Here is a 23513-nt window from a genome sequence, read left to right on the forward strand (position 1 = left end):
ATGATTGACAGATTTTTGACCACATACTGACTAGTATTGAAAAGGAAAAAAGAATGAAGAAGAATTCCTTGTCTGTATATTTACAAAGAACAATTTAGTTTCCAGAAAGCAAATCACAAAACATGATATATTCTCTGTTGAGAGTCGGGTGGATTTTTGTTCACTTTTTTCCTAAAACTAGTGTCAGTTCAATGAATATAGTAAAAAAGTAAAGGAAAAGGACATTTTGAGGAAGCCTTTCTCTATGGTTACAACTTAATATTACTTTATAAGAAGAATATGAAAAGTTCAGGAATTTTGAGAATCCCTAAAAGATTTTTTAATAAACTTGTATGAAGAAAATCAGTTTAAAATAAAAATATATTTACCACTTACAGTAATGTCTAAGTAAAAATAAGGTAAATGCTGAATAATTTTCAGGACCATTTCCCCCCCCCCCCAACAATGGGTATTGAACCATGCCTTTCTCTTTTGGTCTTACAGTTTGGGCTCTACGATTTCATTCTTTTTACATTCGTTGCCTGACAGGGTCACCCTTTGGGTTGTTGTTGCTTCAGTTTTTCTTTGCTACAAGGCATGTTCATGGTGGATTTCCAGTGGGGACGACCATACCTGCTCTTTCTACCTTTTAATAGGTGCTGTCAATATACTTTGTAGTAAAGATTGGAAACAACCCGGGTGCCTTCCCCTAGAGGAATGGGTGAGTAAATCATGTCCTCACGTACGAACGTAACATATTATTGTACAGGAATAAAGAATTAATATTAGGAAATCAAGAAACATTTAAAGACTTCTTTGAATTTATGAGTGAAGTAAGCTTAATCTGGAGCAGATTATATACAATGACTACAATTATCTAAATGAAAAAACAAACACTAAAACAAGGATAACTTCTAGCTAACTGTAATGACCTCTTTTGATTATAGAAAGCAGGTAATACATTATGCTTCCCCTCCTTGGGATGAGACATTTGAATGTATGGCTACACATTATTGCTTACACTATTAGCCAGGGTGACCTTGGAGTTGATAATGCCTAACCATTTTTGTCTACTACAAGGCAGATTTAGTGTGGAACTGCAATGGTTCTGATCATCTTTTCACCTAAACTTGATAAGTCAGTTGTATTTTTTTTAATCAAAGAATTGAAAATAAACTAGGTGCCCTTCACTCAGCGAATGACTGAATAAAATGTTTTACAGAACTCATGTAATATATTATTATGTCATTTGAAAGGACAAATGTGAGGAATTCAGAAAAATATGAGATCTCTATAAACTGATGCAACAAGCAAGCATATTCAAGAGAATAATATATATACATATAAAAGTATATACAATAAATGAAAAGAATGAAAAAAGGAACCCAAACTTTGCATAGTTATAATGACTCTTCTTGGTTCCAAAGACCAGATAATGAAATGTGCCTTCTTCTCTTGGCTGAGAGTTGGGCAACTATGAGTACAGCATGTTGCATTCCCTCTCTGAGTCACCGAATTAGTGGCTATTGTTTGTTTCTCTTTGTTACAATGAATTGTTTAATGCTAAAACAGAACAAAATTGACTATTCCTGCTTCTTCTGCCTTGAAGTAAGTGTTGCTCATAGGCATGAACTTGATGCATTCCCTGGATGAAAGAAACTATGAATACAAGTTGCAATACTATTGGTATATACAACAAAACCCCAATATAATGCTGGTGTTATAAAGGAAGGATAGGCTAAAACCAGCAGTATAAAGGCAAGAAGGCATCAAGCTAATATTTAAGTTCTATGCTATCATATTCACCCAGATTTCTGCCCATTTTTGGTGTCAGGAGACATGGTTTGACTTGCAATTTTTAAAATAATGAGCTCTTCTATAATGGGTTCTGTCCTTGTTGTCATCATCAGATTGCTTTTCAGGACCAGAGAAGGGCCCTTTTCTGGATAGGAGAGCTTCCTGTTCTTCCCTCTGATCCCCTGCCACTCATACCCCTAGCCTAAGAAATCTTGCTGCCTTTGCAGCCACCTGGAAAGTCACACATGCTGGTGTCACAATATTCCCAAAGAGGGATAAGAATCAAGTCTCTAATTGCAGAGGCTTGGTTACGGGTGCCTTGGGTCACATTCTAGCCAGTGCCTTTTCAAGCAGAGCCTCTGAACAAATTGGAAAGTCCTTCCAAAAAAGAGCTCAACCAGGGAAGAGTGAGCAAAGAGGAGGAGGGAAGAGGGAGAAAGGGAGATCTCCAGCTGTCAGCAGTCAGACAGCAGCGGCAAGCTTGGGGCCATTGGAGAGATTTTTTTTTTTTATCTCCCTACAAAGTGATCTCCCTTCCATTATGCTGAAGTCTAAGCAAAGCCCTTTGCCCATGGACTTTCCTTTCTATTATGACCCAGATTTGCCCCTCATGTCTCCTAAATGCTGGGACATATCACAGAATATTCTGAAATGTGTCCCTTATTATAAAATCTGAAACTCTCAGGACAGACTCCTGTGCAGTGCCTGTTCTACAAGAAGCATCTTACAAAATTTCCCATAGCAACTCTCTAAAGACCCGCTTCTAAGTCTATATAAGATTGTAACATTTGTTGGGAATACCCACAATATACTTGAAGTGTTTAAGTAAAGACTTAGATATGGGAAGGGCTTTTGAAATGATCTTGTCCGTCCTCCCACTCTATCATATTGCTGAGGGGTGGATGGATGGAGGGGGAGCTTCTCTGAGCCTCTGTTTGAATGCTTACAGTGTCAGAAAGCTCACACTCCCTTCTGAGGCTTACTGATCCATTGCAGGACAAGATCATTGTTGCTCCTTGTACTACTCTACAGTTTTTCTTCCTGTGACTTCCACAGAATGGCACACAGTCACATGGCATAATCTGCCCAAAACCATTTTCTCTCCACTGTACATGCCTCTCTAGCTACCAAGGAAGGAATTAATCCCAAAGGGGAATACAGTTCAGCAATGTCAAAAATTCTAAAGGCTGAGATGCTTACGACTTCCCTAAGATCTAGGAGAAAGCATTTTACTTTTAGGACCTTAACCAAAGAAATACTAACCCAGCCTTAAAAAATAATAACAATAAGTACCAACCCAAGAGAACTATGTTTCTAGCCCAATGCTAGATTCACCCTGGGAGCTACAAAGACGTATAAAGCACTTTCCCGGCCCTCAACACAACCTCAAGCTCACCATTTGACAAGGGAGCCCAGGCTCAAACATACATTAAGATGAGTAACAATATAAGACAACAACAGAACACTCACTGGACAATATATGATGTGAGTGCCAATTAAACAATACAGTACAAACAAATGCTGTTTGAGTTCACAAGAGGGAGAGGTTCCCTGAGACTGTAGGTCAGGGAAGGCTTCATGGAGAATGTTGGGCTTAAGCTGAGCCTTTGAAAGATGACAGGGTTCAAGTCTCATCTCCTCTGTGAAGCTCAGTTCAAATGACCCTCTTCAGAAGTCTCACTGTGGTGTGGAGAAGGTAACTGGGAATCCTGGAAGTCTGTGCTTCGGGGGTAGGGGAACGAGCTTTGCCAGGAGGGGCAAAGGATGGACCGTTGCATGAGGATCAGCCAAGTTAAGTTCAAAGACTTAGAGCCTCATGGAGATGAAAGTTTTTGGAACCAGTGCCCCTCAAAGAACATCAGCTAAGCCACAGAGGGAACCTGTCTCAGTGGAAGGAGTTCCCACACCAGTGAGATTACAGATCCTTGAAGTGCTGAATCATTTGAAGGATGGGAGATGGGGTTGGAAAAGGTAGAATGGCACTAGAATGTGGCCACAGCCTAAGGAATCTGGATTTGATCCTATTAGGAACAGGGAACCACTGGGAAGTCTTTGAACAGGGAAGTGACATAACGAATGAAATCAGTAGTCTAGTGACAGCTCTGGCATAATCCCTCCCTCTCCCTGAGCAACCGACTCTTTAACAGGCTTCACTCAGCCATCCTCAGAGGGAGTTCAGCCTACAGTGTCTGTGGCTCCATAGCCCCTTCGGGAGCATACCTGGAGCCACCCGGAGCCAATGCTCCGTTAGGCACAATGGTTTCTAGGAGCCAATGCCCCATTAAGCACAATCGTTTCTAGGAGCCAATGCCCCATTAAGTACAATGGTTTCCAGGAGCCAATGCTCCATTGAGGAAAATGGTCTTGGGCCAAAAATTAGGGTGTGGCTCTCTGGAGAGACCACATTGCTCCGTGGTCCTGATTATTTTCACTGCCTGGCAGCTCTCTGAGCCCAGAGTATCAGTTATTCCAAAGCTGCTCACACAGTTTGGACAAAATGATCTCTGTTATTTCCTCCCTAGAAATGCCAGGAAATCAAATGCTTTAGATCAAGGTACATGTATTATTTGCAAGCGTTGGATGCTTGCTTCTACAATGTAGCTAATTATGGACCAGGAGCTCAGGCCAGTTTGCCCTCAAGGCCTCAGTTTCACCAGCTGCAAATTTACAAAGTAGGACCAGAATATCTCTAAGGTCCCTTCAAAAGAATCTTGGACTTGAAATCAGAAGACTGAGTTCAAATCTCATCTTTGCCTCTCTTGTGATTTTGGGCAAATACTTCCGGAGATGAATTCTCCATCTGTTAAATGAGAAGGAGGACTGGATAGTCTTTTAAGAACAACAGAACAGCTCTCTAACTCTGAGGGTGGATGACCCTATTTCGGGCCATAATCTCCTGAGGGGGTACAGAAATCATCCCTCCTATTGTCAATGTAGAAATCATCTGCTAAGTGTTTGTAGAATTGTAGGGATGCTTCCCCAAATCCCCCTTATATTTCTTGTCCTCCTTTTGATCTTCTCTCAAGACCCCAGAGGAGCTAAGGCTATATACACTAGGTATTGATTAACACAACGGAGTGGTTGTTACAGCAGAGTATTTGACCGACCTTTGTAACCATCTTTGAAGAATATTCTCCCAGTCGGGCTTCCACTTCCGTTTCCGCTTCTTTTTTCTCTTTCTCTTTCTTTTTCTTTTTCTTTTGCGCATCCTGATCTGGATGATCTGGTCTCTCTCACATTGTTGACTTGCTTCTGGTCCTGAAAGGAAAAGGACAAAAATCATCAAAGCAAAGTCTATCTGCTTTTCTTATCTCACCTGAAATGCGCCACTCTTACTTTTTCACTGGATGATCATTTGTCCAATTATTTTTTTTAACCCTTCATTAGAAAAAGAATAGACTGTAAGAAAAATAGTAATTTCTACCTCACAGGAGTGACAATCTCATAGAGAACAGCTTGGGACTGTTAGATTTTAGCATTCATTTTCATGAATGCAACTGGGTACATTTATGAACTGCAAGGTAAAAAAATAAGGTTAGATTCGATGAAGAGACTACATTAAAGTTTATTCTACAGCTGAATCTTTCCTTTCTTCAAAGCAGAGTCTCAATTAAAAAAATAAAAGAGGGTCAGGGTTCAGGGATGGACATAGACCTAGGTCGTGTGACAAGTTGTAGGCAGCTCTATGTGCCCTTCTTGGAAGGAATCCCTTTTGCCTGGTGAGAGGGAAATGTGAGGCTGGTCTTACTGTTCCTCACTAATGAGGGCAGGGCATACCACTGATAACCTTCAATTTGTGTGATCATTTTGTGTGAAGTTATAAGTAAATCAAATCTATAATGGTGAAACCAGCTATAGGTTTTTCTAAATGAATTTTTAAAAAATAGAATCCTGTTTTAAATGTGGGAGTGAAACATAATTTAAGGAGAATCTGAAGTAGAGACTTTGGCAAAGAAGGGGAATTTTGAAAATATTTTTTTCCAAAACGTTACTTAAAATTGCTTATTGTCCAAATGTTGGGCTCCTAAAGATTTTAGGATTCAGTTTCTATGTGGCTTGGAGATGGGGCAAGCTGAAAACCATTTTTTAAAAGGTTCTCACACAGCTAGAGGGCGCAATGGATAGAACACTGGGGTCTGGAGTCAGGAGAACACAAGTTCAAATCCAATCTCAGACACTTATATGTGACCCTTACCAAGTCACTTAACCCCAACTGCCTCTTCTACCCTTCTTCATACCCAATATCTTCCTAAAAAAAAGTTTTCCATTAGGCACACTAATTAAGAGAAAGGTGCCGCCCTTGAAGATCACATTGGGGCACATATTATTCCCAGAGCACAGATTCCTGGACCTATCAGAGCCAATCCCACTGCTCTCTATTGCCATTTTCATTTTATAAAATGGGTGATTTGTCAAAAGATACTTGCTCTGTAACTGCTCCTTCCTTCCTTCTTTCCTTCCTTCTTTCTATCCTCCCTCCCTCTTTCCCTTCCTTCCTTCCTTTCTTTTTTTTTTTTCTATGTATGTCTCTTAAAAATCTGAACTTGTCTGTATATAGTTAATGATGAGAATAAGCCAGGTTCAGAATATTATTTTCAGTTGTGCTGCATCATTTTTTGTTGTGCAGCAGGGAGGGTTTTTGTTGAGGGATTCCTGGCATTTTTTCCTCTGACAGCAAATGTAAATGCTAGATATAGAATAAATGGTGTAGAGCTGGAGGAGACTTCAAAGGTCAGCTTATCCAATTTCTTCTTTTTATAACTTGGGAAACTGAGGTCAGAGAGGGAAGTAATTTTCTCAAGGCCAAATATGGCTAGCCCAGCACATAGGTATATTTACTCCAAAGTCCAGTCCTCTTTCCACAATACCATATTACCTTTCTTTCCAGATTGAGGAGACAAAAGTGTAGTTTAAATCCTTTTTTTTTTCTTTTTTGAGATGAAACCATTAAACTTTTTGAATTTAAAAAAAAATAAGTACATGGTTCCAAAGTGGGAAAGGGAAGTATGAGAAGACCTAAGGGTTTTTAAAAATACATATCTTTTTTCCAACATGAAAATGTTGTTTTTTCTTGCCCTTCTTGTCTACCTTAATTACAGTAGAAGCTTATAATTTTATGAGAAAGTTGCTTGTCTATCTGAAATCATCTTCAAGAACATCCTAAAAACAAAATAAATAAGTCTACACGTGTCACAAGCCATATCTTCAGTGCCTTGCCAATATGTCTCCCAGTAATCCCAGAACCACAATAAAAATGTTTCCATTAGGGGCACGCTTCATAAAATATGAGTAGTAGAAAATGTACCTTCAAATCAACTGTCTAAAGAATTCAGTTAAGGCAGAAGGCTGGGACATAGTCAATCTCCTGCAGAAGGAGATGGAACTTGACAGGAACTTACCTCCGGGTACAGCTAGGAGGAATAAGTAGGCACCTTCTGATAGCTTCTTAGTTTAATAGATGTTGCTTATAACTAAGTGATAAACTCAGTCATATCTCTGCTACGCAAGGAGTATGAATACTGTTGGTACTCTCCACTTCCAGAGAGAAAAAGCTGACTGTGCCATCTTAGTTATTTCTCTGAAACCCATTCTCTTTTTCAAATATTGTTTTGTTTTTCTTTTTGTTTATTTGCTAAGATACCATGGTCTGCTTTAGGCTACTCCTAGACTACAAGAAAGGGCATGAAAATGACCTTAGATAAGAAAATTTTTCTTTCCTTCACTGAATAAACAGGCCTAGTGCCTGGCACAGGGTACCTAGATTTAATATGTGCTTGTTGAATGATTGCTTGTTGGACTCAAAGAACTTGGATTAAAATCCAATTTTTTCAATTTATTCTCTTGACCTTGGTTTTTGCATTTAGGAAAAGAGGAGGTTGGACTTGATCTATAAGGATCCCTTCCTATGATCAACAGCAAGGGGAATAGAGCAAGGAAAATCAATAGAATTAGGTTATAATCTTCACCCTATAGATAATTCACTCTGTGACCTTGGATAAGTAAGTCTCTTTCTGTCTCTGGACCTTAGTTTCACCAAATTATAAAAGAAGAGAAGATTGGATTAAGTCATTTCTAAGCTTTCTTGGGGCTCCAGCATTCTATGAATCTGAATTTTCTTCTCAATCTGCTTGCCTTGGATCTATTTTACAAGGAAGAGCAAATGAGATCATGGTTTTCAAAGTGCTTTGTAAATATTCCTGACCCGTATTTAAATAGTACCTTAAAGTTTATGAAGTACCTAGAGCATCTGCAAGATGTATTATTATTATTATAAATCAAGGATTGTCCTTGAAACAAGGATTGCTGTTTGGACAAGCAGTATTCCCCTCAATTAGGTTTGTCACCTACAACATAGTTACAGATTGACAAAGATTATTGGAGAGGGACAATTTTTAGGGGGGATTTTCTTTGTATTCCTAGTGCTTAGAACAGTGACTGACACATAGTTGGTGCTTAATAAATTCTTATTGATTTAAATTTACTTGCAGGGAGAAGAAGATAAGGAGACAGAGAAAGGAAAAAATTATTCCTTTTTGAAAAAGCAAAAATAAAACAGGGAAAACAAATGGAATGAATATCCCATTCCTTGCCTCTACTCCTTTGGGTGCAGATGTCATTAGATTCATAATAGACTATACGATAGGGGATTAGAGCAAGGGTTCACAATACATATCCCCTTCAAAGGTATGAAAAGTCTGTCAAGGGAATATGGGAAATATTTGGAAAATTACTATTATCTTAATGAAATTAATTAATCTCTTATTTCTTGTTTAATTATTTATTTCTTATGGGTGTATGAGTTATAAACCCTAGTATTTATTTCTTTTTATGTCATAAAGGCAGTTCAGGAAGATTTGTTGAAAGCCGACGGGGTGATGGTGGGGAGCTTATCCAAGTGAAAAAAGTGGAAATTCATATAAATTAAAAGAGATGGAAGAGTTATTCTCGATCCCTGGGTTACATGGTACTCATGGGGCTTTGGGACTGGCTAAATCCTTGGGAACCTTTTGGATTGAAGGCACCTTTAGTGCTTGGGGGCCAGAGGGTCCAGGGTGTGGTCAGTCAGCTGAATGTTGAAGGCAGTGGCTCCTAAGGCTAAATTTTGGCTCTTGTCCCTGGTAGGAGAAAAGTTGGGGTTGGGGGTAGGGGAACTGGTTCATATTTCCATAGGGCTTTAAGATTTACAAAGCACTTTTCTCACAATCATTTAGATAGATGGAAGTAAAGGACTACTATCCTGATTTTACATAGGAAGAAGCAAACTCAGAAACATGCCCATAGTCACACATCTAGTCATGGCCAGGACTGAAACCAAATCTTTCCCAGAGTCTAAATCTAGAACTCTTTACACCATGCTAAAAGGGACCTTTATGTTTATTTTGGGGTTATCCAGTCTAGCCCCTCCCCCAGGAAAGGAAAGGAAAGGAAAAAGGAATTGGGGACAAACTGAAGCTGTATCCTTTAGGCACTGAAGCACAGTGGATGAGGTATTAGTGAGAAGTCCTTCCAGTGGCCAAAATACCTGAAACTCCACAATTAAAGATCCATTTAAATCAAGAAAATGTACCTTGTTAAAATGTATGTTAAGCCCTTACCAGACCTTATTTATCATTAACAGCTTGGCATTAATTAGTCTGAAAAATGCTTTTCCAAAGTGAGAGCTGGGTGAAGACATTGGCCTGCTAGAATGAGATACAGGACAAATTAATTTTGATAAGGGAGATTGTGATGAGTGAGATCTAGAATATGGGTATGGTATGGGTAAAGTAAGTGGACACTAGAGACAACTGGCCAACTTTGCCGATGACCACACCCTACTTGACAAGCTCTGTCCAAAAGGAGAAATGTTACCTTTGAGTCCCTTGGGACCCAAAAATAGATTTGGCCCAAAGATGGCCAGAGCGGGGTTGGGGAAGGGGTGGGGTGGAGGGAGAGGAGATTTGACTTGGAATGAGCTCAGGGAATCAGATCATACCCTTTGTTGGGTGCCACTCCTCACTTTACCCACATTTCTAACAGAACCATGTACAAAATGGGGTATAGATGGTCGCTCATGTCCTGAATTCACCGCCTCTTTCTCAGTATCTCCCTGGTTTTTGCTCATAAAGGCAAGGGGGCTAGTTATAGCTCACCTGAACTGCTGAGCTAGGTGGGACAGAAGTTTCCACGAAGTTTCAGCGCTCATTTTCAGAGCAGCCGCTCTAATTTTATTTGCCAACGTGGATGATTTACTCTGCCAACATATATGATTTTCTGCGTCAAAACAGATGATTTTCTCCATTCAGGAGACCTGAAATTCCTGTAAGGAAAAAAGAAAAAAGACCTTTAAAATTCTCAGGATAGTCCCTTCCTCTGTCCCTTTATGAGGCATTAAAAACTTATAGAATCAACAATAATCAAGTCATCTATACACGCAACAGGGAAAATATCATCTTTATTTAATGTGTATCATTGCTAATTGCTAGAATTCACATTATCAGTTCTCCTCATGAGATATCTCCCTTTGCTTTGGGATATTTAGAACGATTATTTTAGCGATATTACTTTTACAAAACACCAGAACCTAGTATGTGTCTCTATATGGTGACCCTGTATTTTTTCAAACTTGGACTTGTCTTTGAAATTTACTAACTCAAGGTCAATCCCCTGACAGAAAAGTTGCACATTATTCTCATACTTACCTGAATTCAGGAGCTCCAGTTATCTATTCTACAATCAAAGTGCAAGAGTTTTGTTATTGTTGTTTGTTGTTTGTTTTATTTTGTTTTCAAAGTGTATACTGCATTGACATGGCTCTGGGAGCTTTCTGACTTACCCTGTATTTATTATCCATGGAATTGTAGCAGTCTACACAATCTATACCAATAATATAAAAACGGCTATCAAATGAAATCTTTGCATTGTCCCAAATTTCTCTTAATCAATTTTGTTTAAGTAATGCTTTTTCTTAAAATGACGGAACTCGGCATCCGCAAATGAACCCAGATAACAAAACAGTAGAATGTATGAAGAACCAGAAAATAGAGCATTTCAAAATAAGATTTAACCCCCTTTTACAGATGAGGAAAACTGAGGGTGCTGCCAAATGTTTTTGCAAACAGAAAAGACACAAGTTTCTGAGTGGACAAAGCATATTATTTAACAATTCCTCACAAGGTTGGCTATATGGACTGGAACACTTCTGCTAAATTGTGCCACTAAGTTATTGCCCAGGAAATCACCCCAATTGTTATATTGATGACATTAACTGGCTTTTGTGAAGAATACTTGCTACATTGTACTATACGGAGCAACAAAGAGAAGTTTCAGACACACTACTTGCTGAAAGACACATTGTACTTTTTAAAACCAAATTTTTAAAAGCTGCTCTTTGGGAGAACTAAAAGGCTTGGCTTCTAATTCTATCAGAGATTTTTTTTTTCTTACACTCCAAACTCACTGAAATAACTATTTACTTTAGAACGGATCTGGTAAGTTCACCTTGGATCGCATCCAAGAGTTTAGTTACCAAAGTAATTCTAAAAGACCCTATTTATAAGTATGCCTCACGGGGAAAGCTCGGTACCTGGACCCCCGGCTCTAAAACAACGGGATTATAAACTCCCTAAGGGCAGGGACCTGCCTCCTCCTTCCCTGCCTTCCCTTTTCCCCACGGCGCCTAGCCCCGCCAGCACTCCATGCTTACTTATTGACGGGTTGACAGCGCCTCCGAAGCATAGCACATCAGTTTCGCGAAGTTCTCGGAGTGTCCCACGAAGTCCAAACTCGCCGAGGAAAGGAGGGGATATTCGGCCGTCGTCCAGCTGTTCTTCCGTGGAGCGCGCTGCAGCCGACTCTCCGCACTCTCTGCAGCCGAAGGCTCTCTGGAGATGAAACAGGAGACTTTGGAGGAGTCAGGGGCTGGTGTTCGCCCCGTGAAATAACTCATCCATCCTAGCGCCTCTGCGGACGCAGGACTTGCTCCTGATCCTAGCAGTGGTGACTGCTCTGTGCGCAGCCCCTTTTAAATGTTGGGTCCTGACTCACCTTCCCTCTTTCCTCCCACAATGCCCAATGAGAGACTGTTAACAAGACGAGATCCCAGGGTCTGTTTTCGGAGCAGATGGAAGCCTGCCAAATACGGAGGAGAGACTCGGCTTGCCTCCCAGCTCCACACAAGCTCCCTGTCCCGACAGAGCCAAACACCCAGAGCAAACTCCGGCAACCTCCCTCCTCCAAACTCCTCGAACTTCCAGCCCTAGTCTCGCAGCAAATTGGACCCCAGGTGAGTGCTCCAGTCCCCACAGCAGCAACAAGTCAGCCCCTTAGAGGCCAACTCCTCTACCCAGAGCTTGCTGGGGAAATGTATGAGCCTCTCTTTTCTGAGGGAGGCCTCCGTCAGACTGGGGGGAAAGGGGATTTAAGAAAAAAAAATTAACTTAGATTTTAGTTTTATTAAACGATAGCAAAAGTACCAAAGATTGCTTGTAGGAGAAAACCAAGTCACCAAAAGATGCTGAAGTAGCCCCTCTGAATCATTACTCTCTCATACAGAGCCCCCCCCACACACACACACAATAAAGAGGGTGTATGTTGCCTTAAAAGGCATATAGCTGTACACACTGGGAGAAGCACCTCAATATAGAAGGAGCACAGCACCAGAAATCAGGAACTATGAGTTCATTAGAAGCTTGTGTGATTCTCTACTTTGTCCCTCACTGTTCCTTGGCCAAATTACTTCTTTCATTTGTCCTCAGTTTCCCGTTTTGTAAAATAAGGACATTGAACTAGATAATCTCTATGTTCCCTTCCAGTTCTTTGACATATGATTCAGAGTCAAAACCACTTCATCCCTCTGAGCCTCAGTTTCCTCACTTGTCAAACGGGGATCATACAACTAAGCACAGGATCAAAAGAAATGATAAATGAGAAAATGCTTTATGAAACACTTTGCTCTTTGTATACACCTATGTGGGTGCACACAATAATCATTTCTTAGTCCTTTTCAAGCAGAAAAGAGACTCAAGCAGAAGAGAGACTCCTAACAAACATCTGATCCACCTGGGAGCCTCTTGGTTTTATTCCCTGATGATGACGGACCAGAGATAAAGGACAACTTTATTTTTCATATACTTTTAGCAGCTGAAACTATGGGAAGATTATTATCCAGTACTAATTTCCTTCCCCTGTGATCAGAGACGCTCCCCTGGGGCTGCAGCTGCGGTGGGGTGTTACCCAACCTTTTTCAATTAGAGCCCCACCTGTGAACATGCTGGGACACACTATGCCCCTGCCCACCTGTCCCAACATGTCCATCCTTCACCATCCCCTGACACCTGTCTATCTACACTTTCCACTGCTCATACATATAAGTCCATCATCAATTCTCTCCTCAAAAATAGCTGCTATCATTTTTCCACCACCATCACCATTCCCCGAACACTCAAAAGTTGACAAATGAAGTAAGGACACAAACTTCATCCTTCAAGGACCAGAAATTCCTGGTGCCTCTAAGACGCCTCCCCTGGCTGATCTACTACTGATTTCTTAATGTAGAATACTTATAACATTTAGAGTCTCTTCCACACAGCAGAACTCTTAATTATGTTCTGTCTGTATTGCTTTCTGTTGTATAAGATTACTAGTCCTGACCCTACAACTAGAGTCAGTCAATGATCCCTAAAGACACTGGCAATGCCGTATTTCTGCTTTAACAAATACAGACTAGTGCAGGACCAGATACACAGTTGTATCCCTTCCCTCTTCTTCCCCCCCAAAAAAACCCCCCAATTTAATGGATAGATTAATTCTTTACAATAAATCAAAGTGTCCTGGCACCCTCTTTTATCTTTTTTCAGATTATATCCTAAATCTTAAAATGAAGTAAATTTTTCGGATTAATTCCTTCCCTGACAAGATAGGTGAGGACAAGATACCTGTAGAAGAGAAGTGTTGAAACAGAAGGGTGTAATGAGTGACTAAATTGCTAAAACAAATTTATGGACGTTCCTTAATAGCCATAATTTAAGTATTGCAATAGCTTCAGGACTAGAAAATTTACATTATTTGCCATTTTGTAATTTCTAGGGAGGGAAGTTGGAGTTTAGAAGGTATTTGATTTGAAATGAATTTTCAGAGAAAGCATTGATATTGCAGGACAGGTGACTTGATAGTACCTATTTTATCCAGCCTGAGGGCATAGTCAGATTTGGATCAGTTCATCTAGCTAATCTCCCAGAGTCCGCTTATTCAATCATTCCCTCAAAGCAATGATTCTTAGCCTTTTTATGTTTCATGAACCTCTTTGGTAGCCTGATGAAGCTGATGGATCCCATTTTCAGAATAATGCTTGTAAATGAATAAATAAAATTGATAGGATGACCAAGAATGCCAATTATGATTAAATATTATGATCAACATATTTTAAATACAAGTTCATGGACCACACTGTAGGGAAAGTGCTGCTTCTGATAGTATATGAAGAACCAAGAGAAGCCAAGCCGGTTATAAAAGAATTAGGCATGTGGGTCCAAAATTGACCCTTACAAGATTACATGTTTAACGTATTAGTTTTATTAAGTTCCCTTGAGCCATATTTCTACCTTTACAGCCCACCTAGTTCCTGTTAATGAAGCCTGCAGGACCAGCAATCAGGCAAAGTCAAGTCAGAAAATGCCCACCTTATTAGTAGAAATTTTCTTTTGACTTTGATTGAATTTTATAACACTATGACTGTGAATTGACCCTCTGATGTGATGAAAAAGATTAATATTCATTACCCCAGTGAGTCCCCAAGAACAGCACGAAATGAACACCCTTATAATCTTTGAACATCTTGTACCAACTGTCGGGCTACGGTCTAATTTGGTCTGCTTTGGTCTTTCCATTGAGGCAGGGTCCCTAATTCCAGAGAAGAGAACTAGTATATGTGTCCTTGGAAAGGATGAGGATAGAAACATAAAAACCAAAGGAAACTCAGTTTTCTTCCCCTTTCAGTGTAAAAGCACTGAAAAGGCAGTATCGGGAATGAGCACATCAGCAAGTTCCTAGCTTCGGCTATGATTTTCAAAGACTAAGGTCTCCAATCTTTCATAAAGACAAGCATTAGGAAGAGTCAGAAAGCAGATTTTTTTTTAAGTACTTAAATACAAAAGTATAAATATAGGGTCATGAATATGGAAAATCAGCTTATTTGAATGAAATGAATGATTGATTATAGAAGCTTTAATTTCCTGTATATGAATTTATGTGAAGACCAAAAATTCAGGGAATCCTCTTTAAATCTTTTAGGGGAACTTATCCTTTAAAAAAAAAAAAAAAAAAAAAAAAGACAACTTATTTTTTTTTAAAGTGACCTAGCCCATAATTTTAGGTTTTAAACTCTAACTGTAGATTTTGTAAATATCACATACATTTTCTATTAAAAATTTAAAAAATCATATCTACAGTACTTTAGTACCTGACTTGTATATTTATGTGACTATTGTTAGAAGTGACTAATTGGGTTTGATTAGCTTCATCATTAATATTCTGTCCATAATTTAACATGCTTCAATAAAATACCCTAAAGCAGTATAATGATTAGATTTCAGGAATATGTGTTTTGCAATTAAGTTGCTCTTGATTTTGATATGCAGATTAAGAAATGGTGGTCTCATTTAAAAAAAAAACTGCCCTTATTAACTCAGCAGTATACTCTGAAGATTAGGTAAGAAATCCAAGATTTTCTCTTTGTATATGCTAGTTAAAATGTATTTCAATCAAGCGTATGTGGGCAAATCAGATTTGATTAGTTTAAGTTCACAGTCATTCTATCTAAATGAATAATGTGTCACCTAACATTGCAAAAATTTGATTAATAGTTTATCAGTTAATTAAAAACGAGGTTTAATTTTTCTTTTTTAGGAAAATGCAAGGTAGATATTCCTTGTGTTCATCATAAATGCAAATTATTTCAGCTCGAATCTATTGTTCCTTGTTCCCTTCTAAGCCAACTGGCAAGAAAAATAGAGCTCTTCAAATTATCTCTTGCAGGGAGTAGTAAAACTTTGTTTGCTTCCACATATGGTTGCCACTTGTCTCAGGCTCAGAAAAGATTTTCATTGAGGACTGAGTCCGAGTAACCTCAACTTTTTCCCCAAGCTTTTCCCGGTCCCAGTTCCACTGCTTCTTTTATCTCCTTTCCTTTCCTTCTTACCATCAGTTTTTTTAGGTTGGGTTTTTTTTGTTGTTTTTTTTTTTTTTTTTGTGTGTGTGTGTGTTTGGTTTTTGGGGGGTTTTTGGTTGTTGTTGTTACTATTTATTTTTAAAAGATTATTTTCATCTAACTATTCTGTTTGCCTACTAGTACTGCAACCTTCTTACTTACCCTTCACCAATTCACCAGTTCGTGAAATCAACTCTACTAATGACCTCTTAGAAACAGCAAAGAATGACTTCTTGACCTACCAATATTATATATATTGATATCTTGTGAATGTGGTAACTGACTTTTCACTATTTGGCACCAGAAAATAAGCTATTAAACCTCCTTAAGTCTCTCTCTCTCTCTCTCTCTCTCTCTCTCTCTCTCTCTCTCTCTCTCTCTCTCTCTCTCTCTCTCTCTCTCTCTTTTTTTTTTTCATTTGTCTGATGAGATTATTCATTCTCTTCCAGCTCAAATTCTATGCTTTACCCGGGCTATTCCTAAAACCATCCATCTGGGTCTATCAGAACCAGTCACTAAATGCCTTTGTAAATTGTATTGCCTGAACACAAATGTGGTATCCTTTTAATCACTGGTTGTCGGTTTGTATAAGATGAGTAGGATCTCTGGGCAAATATATTTGACTTTGTCAAATGAGATCATCTGAAACATACAATCAATATTAATTTTTACTGAAGCCTTTGTATCTAAGGTTCTAAAATATATGCTCAAAAAAGGATATTCAGAAACACAACAAATCAAAAGAACACACCAAAATAAGTCTCTAGTTCTCATGCCAGTGTGTAAGCTCCTTGAAGTTAACATTTGTTTTGTTCTTTTTTTTTCTGTATAGTATAATGACTGGCACATAGTAGATGCTTTGTGGAATTGTTTGTGGAATTGAAGTGAATTTAATTAGGGGAGATTAGACATGGAGATAAATAATTATAATAAATGGTACTTTATGGTGCCATAAAAAAAGACAAAAACAGTTATGGATGAGGATTCAAGAATGGGAGAAAAAACTGGGGTGGGGTAGGAATAATTGTTTAAAGTGCTTAACTTCCTTCCATCTACCCTATGAAACATTTTTCCACTAATTAGATTAATTAGATGAAACATCATGGAACAACATAAAGTTGGGATTTTTTTAATCCTCTAGATGAGGGAGGTCATTTAACAAACAAGAAAAGAACTCTGACCATTGAGGTGGTTAGTGCCCAGAAAGGACCTGAATCCCAACGTAATTGCTGCTGAGACAAACAACAGAACCTAGGAAAACAAAAGAAAATGTCCTTCCACTGAAAAGCTGGTCTCAATAAATCCTTAAATTAATTTAATTTAAAATAAAAGAAATGATGGCTTAATCTCTTCCTTAAAGTCAGGGAGGAGGCTGCAAATATCTAGCATCCTGAGAAGCAGAAATCATCCTTCTGCCCGTCTTGGAGCCTCTCTTGGTCCCAATAGTTACCCACAGCCTCTTGATATCACTTCTGGACCCCGAAATGCTAACCAAATCCTCCATGTATACAAACCTCTGCCCCTTCTCTATCAAACCCACACCTTCTAAATTTTTCTACGAAGTTAAAACACTCGCAGAATAAGTGGGATATTCCTCTGTCCAACTCAAGTATGAAGTTGCTCCTCTCCCTTAACAAAAACTATTCTTGAAAGCCCAGTTCATGTCACACCTGCCAGAAAATCTTCCCTGGTTTATAATATCACAAAATTACGTCTGGAAAGGACCTTAGAAGTCAATCCTCTCATTTTATAGATGCACATCCAAAGAAGGCAAACAATTTGATCGGCTAATTAGTAAGTACTCAAGACACAATTGGAACCCACTTCTTAACTCCAAGTCCAGTGCCATACCCATTACGGCATGCTAGCTTTCCAGTCTACTTTATTTCTTATAATCAGGATCCCACAACCCAGGTTAAATCCTGTCTTGTATTGTTCTCTAATTGCTTTTGTGAGAATTTTGTGCCCTAAGTAAAAGTCATGCGAGCAGGACTCTGCCTTCTAGTCCTGCTTCCCGGACTGACCACACAGCGGGGGATCAACTTCTACCTTAACTTGAATTGATTCTTACAATCTCCCTGCCCCCAACCTCCATGTAAGCTAATGATGCATAAAAGCCTGATTTTCCTGCTAAGGAAGAGAAAGGGTTAGAAGGTTGAGGGGGAGAAAGAAGAAAACAAATCTCAGAGTAAAATAAATCACTCATTTTAAAATTGTTTGTAAAAGTGTATTCAAGGATTAATCTCCAACTGATTGTAAGATTAAAGATGCCCACATAGTTTTGTTTTCTTTTGGGTCCCAACCTGTAATTTCATCAATTTAGACAACTCATCAGTAATTCACATTCTTAGAGATTTTCCTGAGTCACTGAGAATTGAAAGGCCAGTGTGTTTCAGAGACAGGATTTAAGCCTTTCTGACTCCAAGGCTACCTTTCTACAGGGTCTATTTTGCTCAATGGACAAATAAGTCTTTTTAAAAATTCATCAAAAATTTCAACAGGAGCTGTTGAAGCTCCCCCAAAACAAAAACATTACCCCAAACAAAAACATTCCACAGAAATATTAGGGACATAATTGTGTCACCTTTTAGAATTCAGGACTGCCAAGCAAATATCTTATTTCCCCAAAGAGAATGAATACCCATTTTTTAAATGATGTGGAAAAAATTGACCCAAAGTTTCAGAAAAGGACTTCTAAAATTTCTGATGTTAAAAGGTGAATTTCTGATATCTCTATAAAAATTTCAGAGTAAGACCCATCACCTTACAGTAATTATAGAATAGATAAATTTTGTGGATTTAAAAAAAAATTTGAATGTAGCCATGATCATAGGGAATCATTCCTGGTCTCACTTCGGCAACGGCTTTTCTAACTGTACGGAAGCCAAACTTCCAAGAGCTCAGCAGCATCTGGTTATAATAAAACCTTTATCCAGAATCTAGAATTCAGGCATACACCACTAAATTTGCAGAATGTGTCTAGCGCGGGAGAGAAGTGCAGCTACATAAATGAATAGATAAACTCCTATCTATTTTATCTTTGGAGGTAGACAGAGCAAGGGATAAACGGTATCCCTGCAGCGTCACAGATCAGTCAGCAGCTGATCAAAGATGAATCCACTTAAATAAGGGTCATATTTTCAAAGGAGGGCCAAATTTCACTGTGAGATGTGACTATATAGGAGTGTGTTTGAAGGAGTCATGTATTAGCATCCAGGGGCAGAATTAGCACCTGTGTTTGTAGCTCACACTGTCAAAATCTGCAAAAGTATTCTGAATTAGACCTCGGGCTCTCTTCTTCCTGCTGCTAGCAGTTCTCTCAAGATCCAAATGTGATTGAGTTGCACACAGTAGGCAATTAATAAGTGCTTGGCCAGCAGAATGCCAAATCTAGGATTGAATACTGCTGGAATAAAGTAGGGTTAATATAAGGATTTAGGGAAGAAAATAGAGCTTGAAATGTTATTCTTCAGAGCTGACAACTGGGCAATCCATGAAGTTGTCAGGACTGACATTTAAAATGCCTGAAATGATCAGATTGAATACATTTCACCTTGTTTACTATATTTCTGATACCAGACATTATTCCTTTCCCATGGAATTGCCTGGCTATTTTGGCATCCTGAGATACGATTATCTACATTTTCACAAACTATCTTATATGTGTCGATAATAATAATGTTAACTAGAATTTATATAATATTTTAAGGTTTACAAAGCACTTTCCATGTTATCTCAATTGATCCTCTTATCAACAAAGCAAAACTATTTATTAGGCACTTACTGTTTAGCCATCAGAGATTTCATCTATTCTCATAGCTTCAACTATCACCTCTATGAAAATGACTTATCTGTATATTCACCCAGAGTCTTTTCCAGTCTCCAGTTCCATATTTCCATCTACAATCCGATCAATCCGCAAGCATTTATTAAGTATGTCTGGTACCATACAAGATGCTAGGTATAAAAAGACAAAAAAATAAGCAATCCCTTCCTTCGAGAACTACATTCTTTTGGAAGAGGCAAAGTACACATAAAAACATAATTGAAATATACATAAAGTAAAACAGGAGGCTGCTAATAGCTGAGAGAAACAGGAGAGCCTTTGGGTAGAAGATGGTTCTTGAATAGAACCATTTTTGAAGAGAATTTTCTGTCTTTTTCTATGCCAGTTCCAAATCCATTTCTATTACTCTTAGAGCTTCCCAGGCTTGAAGACTCATAGTCATACATCCTTTCAATCTTTCAGCTCTTTTATCCCCTAGAACTAACTCGTCACGGTAGCCTGTCAATTCTTACTTTGAAACATCTCCTGGATTTGGCTTCTTTCTTTCCATTCCTGCTACTACCATCATAATCTAAGTACCCATTGCTGCCTGCCTAGCTTCCTTCAACAGTTTCCTAGCTAGTTATTCTGAATCTGCTTTCTTCTCAGTAATATCCTACGTGCTTCTTCCTCCTAAAGCACATCTCTCTTCTGTTACTCTCTTATTCTGGCAGCTTCAAATGGCAATTTATTGCTGGTTGCTTTTATGAGAAGGTCTTCCAAATTTAACTTTGACATAGTTTGGATTTTTTCTCTACTAGGAATTCTCTATTTCAATCAGGCTAATCACCTTAATATTATTTGTTCACAAAACCAGAGTCTTTAGAATCGGAAAGGGGAAAAGGGAAGTTATACCAATTTTCCACACCTTGTAAGTAAAGAGTAAAGAACACTGGCCTTGGAATCAGAAGATTTGGTTTTAAGTCCAGATTGTGACATTTTATTACCTATATGACCTTGGATAAATAAATCATTTAATATCTCTGCTCTTGATTTTTCCTTATCTATAAAACTGGAGGACTGAAAAGAAAGATTTAAAATTCTGAGTGGGTAGGAATCTTAACTGAATTCCTTTGCGTATATCATCATCTCATTCTCCTTCTACTCCCTCCCGGCTTTGCCCTTATTTCTGCTATTCCTTCATCCTGCTACTCATCCTACTTTTCCATTCCAAAGCTTATCAAAGTTTCCTCAATTTTTTACTTTTCCACTAGAAGGATTCTTGAATTACTCAATGCCTGACAAATAGTTGGTGCTCAGAAAAATCAATTGATTGATTATTCCACCTATACTGGTGTATCCTTTGAAATTGGATTATTCTACAGTTGTTTTTTTGTAAATGAGTAGATAATTAACTTCTCCAAAGGTAAGACTGATACAGGGAGCTGGATGAAGCACTGAATCTAAATTCAGGAAGACCAAAATTTAAATCTGGCCTTAGATACTTAGTAACTGTATGACCCTAGTCATGTCACTTATTTTTTATTTGCCTCAGTTTACTCAACTGTAAAATGGCAATAACAATAGAATTTATCTCACAGATTGTTATGAGATAATTGTAAAGCATTTAGTTATAGTGCTTGGCACATAGTAGGTATTATGTAAATGTTTATTCTCTTTTTCCTTCTCTTTCCTCTATTTTCCCCTTCATAATTTAATACAAGTCTAGGCATAAAATTTAGGATAGATAAAAATGGTTTTTTAAATGAAATTATTAAATTGGGGAAATAAATAGGGAGATAACTGGACCATAACCCCTCTATGCCACTTATCATTTGGGGATTTTTGGACCCCAGTGAGAAATGTTCTCATCCTGTGATTGATCCCTGGGTAGATTCACCCTTGAACTGTTCTTGAAATTTGTATGTGTTCTATAGCTATCTTATGATACTGATTAGTCTTTTGTTCATTCCTGGAGAGAAGAAGAGAAGAGAAGAGAAGAGAAGAGAAGAGAAGAGAAGAGAAGAGAAGAGAAGAGAAGAGAAGAGAAGAGAAGAGAAGAGAAGAGAAGACAGGAGGAGTTTACTTTTAATTCAATACTTAGCCTCCTTTGAAAAATCTAAGGACAAAAACCTACTGTATTAATGGGAGAAATATGAGCCTGAAACAACTAATAAATAAAGTTGATGTCAGTCCAGTCGTAAATTGACAGAGATTTGTTGGACTTCAGAAAATGAAGTCCCTGGTCCTTCCTTGGCCACATTTTTGAAAGGAAAAGCATACAGTTCAGTCAGTCTTCACAGGATGCGTTGGGTTCAGCTTATTGAAGCCTTTTGTGCTGTTTATGGACCATTTCTGCATGTAAAACAGGAAATTAGAGTACTAAAAATGACTAACGGGCCAAATTAGCCTGTTTTCATCCTCACAGAATCCCCCCAAGGCCAAATTAACTGTGACCCAAAGGGTCAGCTCAGGAGCCAGGGAGCCGTCTTGGAGCCAGGCTGGGGAAAAGGGGCCCTCCCACCTCCCAGCACTAGGAACCCATGCTCTGTTTCCTCTGAAAATACAGAAGGATGGGTAACTCCTCCCTTCCCATGGAAGCTCACTCAGGGATACTCCACCCAATGCACAAATACAGTGAGTGCCCACAACCACTTTCAACTTTTATTCAATAAACATTTATTTGTTTCTATTATATGCAAGGCTCTTTCTGGGCCCATTCTGAGTCTCTAGGCATCTAGAAAAATGAGGGCATGGAGATGAGGTACTGGACACTAATACAGTGGCCTTTGGGAAGAAAGTGAACATAGAGATGAGAGCAAATGTAAAACCTTCTCCTCTTCCTTCTCCCCTCAGCAAGTGCAGGGACAATGATCATCATAACAACACTCATTTATAGAACATCAGTTTACAGACTAGTCTTCTCATAGCAACCTTTCAAAGTAAATAGTGCAAGGATTATTACCACATTTATAAATAAGGAAAACCGAGGCCCAGAAAGATGAAGTAGTTTGTCAGCACTCACACAATTTGTAATCCTTAAAGCTGAGATGGGAAGCCTGGACTGCTTCCTGACTGAGCACCCATTCATTTCTTTTCTCTCAACCCCTACCCCAAATCCTATTGATGGGGAAATCCTAATATAAACTCCTTGAGGGCAAGAGACAATTTTATGTTTTACCTTTGTGTCTGTAAGACTTAGCACATAGTAGATTTTTGTTGAAATTGGAAATTTTAAAAAAATCATATAGATGGGAGGGAATTGTTCCACAACAAAAGGATTCTTCACTTTGCAAAAAGATTCCTTTACAAATGAACTTGTGTTTGTTTATAGTTCTTTGAACACTAGAAAGTCTTGACAGCTCTAAAATGGTGGTGTAGAATTGTAGATCTTAGAGGAAACCAGAGAATCAACCTTGGTCTGCCAAGCTCTAGGACTGACTTTACTACCCAAGCAGCAGGTAGCTTCCCTTTCACCTCAGTTTCTTCATCAGAATAATAAAAAACAAAAACATCTGCCCTTCTTACCTCACAGGTTTCTTGTGAGGTTCAGGTGAGAGAATGTGTTGGAGATCACTTTGACGAAAAAGAAGCATTCATGGATCATAGATAGCACTTATAGCCAGAAAAGACAATGTCAAAGGGGCTAAGCCTTCACACAGATGGGTTATGGTCATGATTTGTTGTTATTAAGAATTCTTTGATTTGTAGTTCTTCAGTTTGGCAGAACTCTTCAGGAAAATTAGATCCTTTGTTTTTATTTCTCAACTCCTACCTCAGACTCCA

The 23513-nt window shown here is 38.6% G+C and overlaps 2 long non-coding RNA genes across 2 annotated transcripts; one reads left to right on the forward strand and one right to left on the reverse strand.

Annotated features, from left to right (window-relative positions):
* Positions 1 to 295: 295 nt before the first annotated feature.
* On the reverse strand, positions 296 to 11547 carry LOC141557510 (uncharacterized). Its single transcript, XR_012486810.1, has 3 exons — positions 11462 to 11547; positions 9909 to 10075; positions 296 to 5034 (listed from the first exon to the last, which is right to left on the reverse strand). It is a non-coding gene; the product is annotated as an uncharacterized LOC141557510 (long non-coding RNA).
* A 179-nt stretch (positions 11548 to 11726) lies between these two features.
* LOC141557511 (uncharacterized) lies at positions 11727 to 22422 on the forward strand. Its single transcript, XR_012486811.1, has 2 exons — positions 11727 to 12040; positions 21711 to 22422. It is a non-coding gene; the product is annotated as an uncharacterized LOC141557511 (long non-coding RNA).
* The last annotated feature ends 1091 nt before the right edge of the window (positions 22423 to 23513 follow it).

This window comes from Sminthopsis crassicaudata, chromosome 2, assembly GCF_048593235.1.
Source record: "Sminthopsis crassicaudata isolate SCR6 chromosome 2, ASM4859323v1, whole genome shotgun sequence".
Lineage (NCBI taxonomy): Eukaryota > Metazoa > Chordata > Mammalia > Dasyuromorphia > Dasyuridae > Sminthopsis > Sminthopsis crassicaudata.